The following is a 9,569-nucleotide window of genomic DNA, read 5'->3' as shown; positions in this document are numbered from 1 at the left end:
TACCTCAGAAATTCTCGATATAGATCAATTAATTATTGCTGGTGATTTAAATTTTACTCTGAGCTCTGACGAATGCTGGGGGCAATGCAGGAAAACAGACTCACTTGCAGATTGCATAAAGAACCATCTCCTAAACAAGAACTTGGTGGACGTTGTCCCTGGAGAAATGAAGCCTACCTGGACGAATGGCAGGTCTGATATGGCCTACATTGCAAAACGGATTGATCGCTTTCTGGTGCATGTCAGCCTTATAGACAAATTTGGCATGCCTCGGTCTACTGTGGAGAATGTTTTAGTGTCAGACCATAGACCGATAATGCTTTCTTGGACTGAGAAGGGGTTTCAAAAAGGATATCCATTTAAGTTCAATCGGTCTTTCCTACAGGATCCAGCCTTCAATGAGCTCATCGTTAAAGCTTGGAAAGAGATGTCTTCTCAATCTGCTACTTCGCCTTTCCTTACCTTCCGCGACAAAATGGCTATTATAAGGAGGACCGTAAAGAATTGGGAGACGCGGAAAAAGGCTGAAGATAAAAAGCTGCTGATTTCTATTCAACAGGAATTGGACCTCATTCTGAAAAGTGCAGATGCTACCTCCCTCTCTTTTTCTATGAAATGCAGAATACGTGACCTTGAAAGGAAAAAATTTGAGCTCCTCAAACAAGAAGAAACATTCTGGCGGCTTAAAAGCAGAGCTACTTGGCTTCATGAAGGCGACAAAAATACCAAGTTCTTCCACAAGTATGCAAGTGCTCGACGTGACAAAAATCACATCTGGAATATAAAAAATGAAAACGGAGTCTCCTTTGTATCTCAGCAAGACATTACTAGGGAGGCTGTTAACTATTTCAGGAAGCAGTACAACAGAAGGCATGATGCTGCTTTCCGCGACATTCTGTGGGGTATAGATCCGACTCCCCAAATGTTCAACGATGCTGACAATGAGATGCTGTATAAGCCTGTGACAGAAGAGGAACTTCTTGGGGTCCTGAAATCTTTCAAGAAAGACAAAAGTCCTGGGCCGGATGGCTGGACAATTGAATTTCTCACTCACTTCTATGAGCTCATCAAGCATGACCTCTTAAGCATGGTGGAGGCCTCGAGGATGTCTGGACATATTCACCATATCACTTCCTCAACGTTGATCGCCCTCATCCCTAAAAAGATTGAACCGGAATCGTTTAACGACTTCAGACCAATTTCTTTGTGTAATATATCTTTCAAGATTATTACAAAGATTATTGCTGAGAGACTAAAAGGGAATCTGGCCACCTTTTTAACAAAGGATCAATACGCGTTCTTGCATGGTCGAAACATCCTGGATGCTATTGCCAACACTCAGGAATGCCTCTCCTCCATGTATGCTCAAAACTTACTAGCGGCTATCATGAAGATTGACTTGAGGAAAGCCTTCGATTGTTTAGACTGGGGATTTATGGAGTGCCTCCTTGCAAAGATCGGCCTCAATACAAAAAACATTCGATGGGTGATGGCATGTATCGAGAATGTTAATTATGCGGTTATTGTAAATGGGTTTCCCTCTCATTTCTTCCAAGCCGAAAGGGGTCTGCGTCAGGGCTGCCCTCTCTCGCCCCTAATGTTCATTCTGGCTATGAATTCGTTAAGTATCCATATTAACAATGCGGTGGATGAAGGCAATTGTAAGCCCATTAAAATCTGCAGGCACATCTTCACATCCCACAACCTGTTCGTGGACGATGTCCTTTTATTCGCAATGCTTTATCGATCATCATGGAGCTGTTTAAAAGTCATACTGGACAGATTTCAATGTGCTACTGGCCTCGCTATTAACAAAGAAAAGTCTGTGCTATATCATAACGATGTTTATTTGGAGACTGTCAAATGGATTTCCCAGCGATTCGGTATAGATCACTCTCCGCTCAAGCATGGCCTAAAGTATCTAGGCTACCGCCTAAAAGCAAAAGGCTATACCAAACATGACTGGCTGTGGCTGACAGACAGATTTTTCAAGAAAATTTCATCATGGCAATTCAGAAGTCTCTCCATGGCGAGCAGGGTCACCCTCACTCAAACCGTCTTAATGCAGCTGGCAGTTTATTGGGCACACCTTTTCTTTATTCCTGTAAGTATTATCAACAAGATGACCTCGATCTCAGCAAACTTCATTTGGGGCGGTTCTTCGGAACAGAAGAAGTTTCATCTTTCCAGAATGGATAGAATCTCTTTGCCAAAAATCATGGGCGGATGGGGCTTAAAGAATTTAAGGGATTTCGGCAACGCTCTCCTTTGCAAATCACTCTGGCGCGGGATCTTCGGGGATGGTCCATGGTGCGAGACGATCAGACAAAAATACATGAAGGGCAAATGCCTTGAATTCTGGTTTAGGAACGATGCTATTGGCATTAAAACAGGATCGGCTATTTGGTTAAGTTTCAGGAAAGTTGAAAAGTTCTTCCTGTCAAGATTAAGATGGAGGATTTATTCCGGTAACAGGATCTTTATTGGCCTCGATCCCATTGCTTGTAGTCGCGATCTTTCCTTCCCGGATGTTCTTTTATCCGCCTTGCACAGAATGGGTATCTTCACGTGGGATAGACTCATCTCAGACTGGAATGGCCTCTCCCCCACGTGGAAGGATGCAAATGTCATCGGTCTGCCGATTGATCTCCACCCTTCATGGAATCTGTTCTCAGCCGCATTACAGGACAGTGGGATTATTCGTGGAGGCACTCTTGACCATCTATCCTGGTTCTCCTCAAACAGCTCGGCGGTTCCAAGAGTAAAAGACATTTACTCTGCCTTCATATGCTCAAAGACTTCAATTTCTCCACCTATCTTCCCGGTCGTACTATGGAAAACTGGCTGCCCTCCTAGAATGATCCTTTTTGCCTGGCTGGTTTTTAACAACCGTAATCTCTCTTGGGACAATCTTAGGAAAAGGAGCTGGCATGGCCCCAGCAGATGCTCGATGTGCGAGACTGAAGAAGAGACAAACTTACATATGTTCTTTCAGTGCAATACTTCTCAGAAAATCTGGTATGAACTCGCCATTTTTTTTTATTTCCCTCACCATGTTTTTGACTCTGTTCATGCAGCTTTCCATTGGTGGTGCTCACAATGCGCGGCAAGGCGTCCCCTTCTTGTTATCACGTTATGGTATGCCTGGAAATGGTGGAATCATAAAATATTTAGAGATTCCAAGACCCCTTTCTCTGCCATTCTGCAAAGTATCTGCTCTAGCTTTGATGCTATCACAGGTTTATAGGCATAATACAATTGTCTTATCATGTTTTTTTGCTCCCTCTATTTGACTTACTGCCAAAGTATGTTCATCTCCAGCCATCTAGCATCATATGCAACCATTGTTTGTATCCATCATACTCAGAGTTTTGCTATATGTCATCCTATCATCATGATCCAGCTCTATCTGACTTGATATCCACTCAAGTCCCTCTCATATGTTTTCAATTGTAGCTCTTTATATTGACTTAATATAAACTATATCGCTTTTTCTTCTGGAAAAAAAATACAAAATTTAAGAAGTTGGAAAATTCCGATAAGGAGGGGACCCGAAATCCTCATTAAATTCTCTTGAAAAATCATATCGGATCGAGACATTATCGGAATATCGGAGGTTGGTATTATCACAATTATTTTAAGTGTGCTCATAAACGAAACCTCTGATATGTACTAGCCCCGATGTAATTTTATAAATGGGAGTGGAGGATGATTGGTGGGATCCACACATTATCGGAATATGAGAGGTTGGTCTTTATCGCAAGTCTTTGAGTGAGCTTTTAAATGAAAACTTCAATAGGTGTTAACCCGATTGAATTTATAAATGGGAATGGAGGATGAGTGACGGGATATGTGTGATGCAATATGGCACTTTTAATTAATAATTATGTTTATTATTTTTTTTGGTTAGTTTATTGTTTTTTTTAAGGTATTTACATGTTTCACAATTTAGAAAGAATATATATTTGGGAAAAAAACATTTTATTTTTATTTACAAATGTTTAATTTTACTATGGTAAATTACATTAATAATTACAATTTTGATATTAAATGATTATGTATCTTCATAAATAATGTTTTTTGAAATTGTAATAATATTTACATTGCATTTGTTATTTTATATATTAAATACAATATAGTGACCATTATAATATGTTTATTTATATTACATTATTTCTTTTTATTTACAATCTTTTTTCTTGTTTGATTAATAGGTTTTATTTTTATTGTTATTTTGTACATATATTTACGGAGTAGTCTTTAACGCGACTTTTTGAAAGCCTTTCCGGCGATTTTTTCCGGTGAAAATCCGGCAGTAATTTATTGGAATCCAAGTTTGATAGCTAATTTCTGCACAATGAAACCGTCCCAGGGGTTTTTCAGGGTGCTGAATCCGAATATGCAGTTAAAAAACCATTTTAACTGCAACAAATCATGATTTCATCTCAATTTCTTCCGCCGGATTCCGTCACCGGAATCTCAAAAAGTCGCATTATATCAAATAAGGATATAAATAAGGTTAAAGAAATCTATATATTATATTTTCTACTATTTACAATATTTAATGATTTACTCCTATGTGATGTAGTTATGTGCCAAGCGAAATGGGGAAGAAAAACAACCATTGCAACCAATTGTGAAACATGAGGAAATATGGAAACCAAGGATCGTCACAATCATGCAATTTAAATAACAATCTCAATGACCATAGTGAAAGATTTACCCAGCACATTATAAAATTTTGAATTATCGAAAGCCCCAATATCAAGCAATAAAGATTAGGGAAATCACCAACCACCAAAATGCCAGATGTAAGGTGATGTAGCAACCAGAGGTAGCCACATCGTCTTCTTGTGACCAATATGAAAAATCTTTCCTAAATGCAAAAGGTAGCGAAGATGTGCCAAAAATCCAAAAGTGTCAACCATAATGTTCAAAACAAAAAATGTGCAAATATATGATTAGAACCATTCATGATCGAAAAACCCATAGGCAAGTGTTAAAGGTCATAGAATTCAAAATTCACCAACATTCTAGTAAGAGAGGGGTTGAAAAAATGAAGGGTCCCTATTATTTTTTCGAAAAAATTATGTGAGGGTGGGGGGGTGGAGTTGCTGGCCAACAACAATGGCGATTCACTAGGAAGAACCAATTATCTCTGTAAAAACCGATGATAAAATTCAAAGGAATAGAAGTTAAATTAAATCAAACTGCTAGGATTCAGACTTTTCTTCGAAACTCTTAAGCGGAATCAAAATACTATATTGATCATAAGAGTGATAATTGACAACAACTTTTAAATTGATGACAACTTAAATTTAAAGCACAAAAGCTTGTTGTTTTGTTTAGTTATAAATATGAACTCTTATAATCATAGGTAGAACCACTACTGCTAGCAAGCGTTCATAGCCTCGGCAGGGTTACCTCTTAGCCCAAGATGTCAATATCCCATATGTGTTTGATTATTCAGAGAAAACTTTATTTTATTAAAACTCTAAGAACCATTACCCTGGATTGGTGACCAGATAATGACAATTCCATTTACAAGTTTTGATGGTTATGGATAAGTCAGGTCGTGATGAGACCTCTTGTCACACAGCGAAAAGTTGTGAGCTATTATCTTGGCTTGGTAACCAGATCGATAATGTCATAATCATCAAAATTCATGATCATGGTAGGATGGCTCCTTTACAGAGACCACTTATCTTTCGTGTTTGAATTTTTAAAAATTTTTACTTTGAGGATTACTGATAATAGATGGGGAGACAACTATCTCCTTAAGGGATTTGGGATGACATGGAAGAGTTTTAAAAACTAAACTTCTAAAATTGCTATGTGTTGCTTTTAGCGAAAACTGTGTGTATGATAAGTTGTCATAAAATTAGCTCTTCTGTTATGGATTGATATTTTCAAAACGATAAGAAACAAAAATCAAAGCTTCAAATTAAAATCTAGATGAAAACAATTTGAAGGTTAAGCCGTTATTCTTTCGTTAACCCTAAAATTCTATTAAAAATAGAGTTAATAATTTCCCATGAATGAAACCAGAGTTGGATTGAAAAAATTCCTCTAACTGAAAGTTGATAATATTATTAAAAGAATATGCATGAAAAATTTTCAAAGGGATCGAAAATGATATATCGTGAAATCAACTCCATGGAAAGGGGCGAAAAATAAAACAAACCAACTAAGAATCAAAACAAACAAGCTAATAAAAGAAAAATCATGGAATGAAAACGACTCAAACAAGATGATGATGACTTGACATAAAAGCATTAAGATTGTCTTTATAAATATTCGTCAAGTTAAGTTATTGTCTTTTTTAAAGAGTTGTCGTGTTCTTGAGTTTATTAAAAATGAACTAATGACGAGTTGTGATTAATAATTTCTTTTGTGAGTTTTAAGAGGGATAATTTTCCTTAATCATGACTTACTTTAAAAACGTATTATAAAAATGATATAGGAAATATCAAGTTAAGAAAACTCCCTGAACAAGTCTTTGCAAAATTCTTCTTTAAAATTGGTTTTAATCATGAAAACCTTATTCGCGAAAGCTAGACTAAGGAAAACTTGCAAAAAGGACACCGAATATAAGAAAGAAAAAATAAATGGGAACTTAAACAAACTGAAATAAAAACAAATAGATGATAATAATGATACATACCTGGAAGAATTTGAGAATCAATTTACCTCATAGATGTTCGTTTTCTTCCATGTATTTATTACAAATCATCTTTTATTCAATTTATAAAACAAAAAGAAATCTATACTACTCCTAATCTAATTAAAAAAAGGATTATGGCTAATGTAAGATCAAACTTCCAATGTAACCAAGCAAGTTCCTTACTACCTGCAGAAATATACACCATGTGCATTAGTAACGAAAATTCAACAAATATTGAAATATTAAGAGAAGACTTACGTCCATATATTGTTAAAGTATTTACAAAAAGAATTTTATTTGCAATCATCCTTTCTTCAAAAATGTAGTCCAACCAAATATGTAATGGATCATAAAAGTATGGATGAATATTCTTTAAAGATTGAAGGAGATGAAATGGAAGAATGGATGAACAAAAATTAATGTTATGAGCGAAGTTATGAAGTGAGTCATCCAAACGGCCTTCAAATGGATACTTAAGGGGATCATTGGATGAGTTAGGTGATTAGCAGAATGATGAATTTATACTATCAAGTGTTTGAAAAAATAGATGTTAATCAATTGGATTTTGAACTCTATGTACATTTAATGATACACTCGATAAGTATTTAATGTCAATTTTTTCAAAAATCCAACCATTAGTATTTATCCCATGGTTAAAGGACAATTGAGGCTGATTCAAAAAAATTTCCTTCCCACAAGTTTTGATTTGAATGATATAATAATTAACAATGTAAACATCAACTTGTGGAAATGATAAAGGTTGAAGATCAAGATCAAAGTTAAGAAGTTTAGAATAAAAAATGGGAAGGGAAAGGCCATTACAATTTGATGCTGTTTCAAAATGAAATTCTTCATTGGTAACATTAGTAAAAGGAAAATATTCATATTGACACAAACATGAGTTATGAGAGATATGAAAATTTGATTTATATTCTGCATAACTATCGTAAATAATTTGAATGGAATTCTCCTAATTTACAAAAAGGTTAGATCCATGAAAGTGATCACACTCAAATTTAAGAGAATTTTCAGAATCATGGAAATTGTAATTTATTGATAACTCATTACCCTGATTAAATTTGCTTAACAATTCATTACTAATAAGATCTAAATTAATTCCTTTGTCTTGTTTAAAATCGTATGTGTCAAAAGGAATTAGTAAAGGTTTAGTAAAAGAAATGTCTTTGATGAACAAATATGGGTAAAGGGAGAAATGAATATTTGTAGAGATGAACATGAAAGTTTGTTTATCAGAACATGTTTTATTTTCATTTAAACATCTTCCAGTTTCAAGTTCTTGTGAAATGTATTCATTTTCCTGATAATGAGTTTCCAATTGAGTTTGGTCAATAACATGAGATAAATTAAACGTATCATTTGTACAATACACATCATTTTTATTAATAATTTCCACTTGTTGATTGTCTCGATTAGTAGTAATAGTTGATTCATTTTAATTTTCAGCAATATTATCAATAGAAAGATTAGCAGTAAGATGTAGGTCTATGCATTGTTGAGATTTATCATTCATAGATTGTGCATTGTTAATTTGTTTTAATTTAGAGTGCTATTTAAAACAGATGTATCTTCAACAACCAATACATTCTCCTCACAAGGAGAAGGAAGAGAAAATGATTCTTATAACCATCCCATAAATTCCTCATGTGTAGGTTGATCTTTAGAATCAAATTCTAAACATACTAATTTGAATTTGAGAATGAAATCAACTAAGTCTTCATTTTCTAACTTTCTCAAATTCTCAATTTCTTCGCATACCTGATCATGATTAAAATTCGTAAATATGTGAAGGAATATCGATGGGCACTCATCCCAACTGTGGATCGAGGCAAATGGAAGCGATTCACACCAATGTTTGGAAATGCCTGTAAGAGTCATGGTAAAAATCCTACATATGACAAGTTTATCAAGATCAAAACCAAAAAGAGAAAAATTTTAAGAAACTAAAGAATATGTTCAAATGAAGAGGTATTACCTTCACCTTCGAATTTTACCTTCGTCAAGTGTCTTGTGATTTCGATCGGAGTATTACAATTCAAGGGTTGAGGGATACAACTCCAAACAAAATGTTTAGTATGAGCCATCTAGAAAAAAATAGTTTTTATGATTCAAGACTCAACAAATACACTTTTTGGAGGCCCTCCTTCTAGCGCCAAAAATGTTGAAGGGTTATAATTCTCTACCTACAACACTATAAGGGATAACACCCAATTCAGACCTTAGAACAACTCCTTTTCTGTTGAAATGGTGGTTTTGATTGGTTTAACTAGGTCTAGTTACCTTTTCCCTATTGCTATCGGTTTAAGATGTTTCTTTAGTTACCAATAGGCAGGGACATTGAATCAATTCTTCTTGTTGATCAGGCAAGAGAATGACCCTTAAGTTGATTAATGGCTCAGCTAAATCACACCTAGAGTTAACCTATGTCAAGTTAAGTATTAGTCTAGCCTAGATGTATTATACTAACCTATGTTTTACTATATCAACTTAACACTAATGATTAGTCCTAATATCACTATATTGAATATCTCTTAATGTTATCCTAATATTATTGCTATGTTAGTCATTAATCTAAGTTAATATAAATCCTCTATATCAGTGATAACTAATATGTATATATATCTAATTATGTTATTATTAGAAAATATTTCTACTTATTATCTTATTATTAGTGTTATATTAGATGCTAATATGTTAGTATATATTCTTATGTTATGCCTATATGATTAGTATTACTTAATATATATTTAACTATGAATTAATATTTTAATATTATAGAATCTTGTGATGGAACATTAACCAACTATTAGTTAATATTCTAAATATAGCACATAAACTGTAACTATAATGTTAATTCCATTACTACACCATAATAATACAATAAAAC

The sequence above is a fragment of the Pinus tabuliformis genome, chromosome 1_1, assembly GCF_031772625.1.
Source record: "Pinus tabuliformis cultivar Carrire ecotype Pingquan chromosome 1_1, CPIR1, whole genome shotgun sequence".
In the NCBI taxonomy this organism is placed as follows: Eukaryota; Viridiplantae; Streptophyta; class Pinopsida; order Pinales; family Pinaceae; genus Pinus; species Pinus tabuliformis.
Note: the sequence above shows the minus strand (reverse complement) of the source record.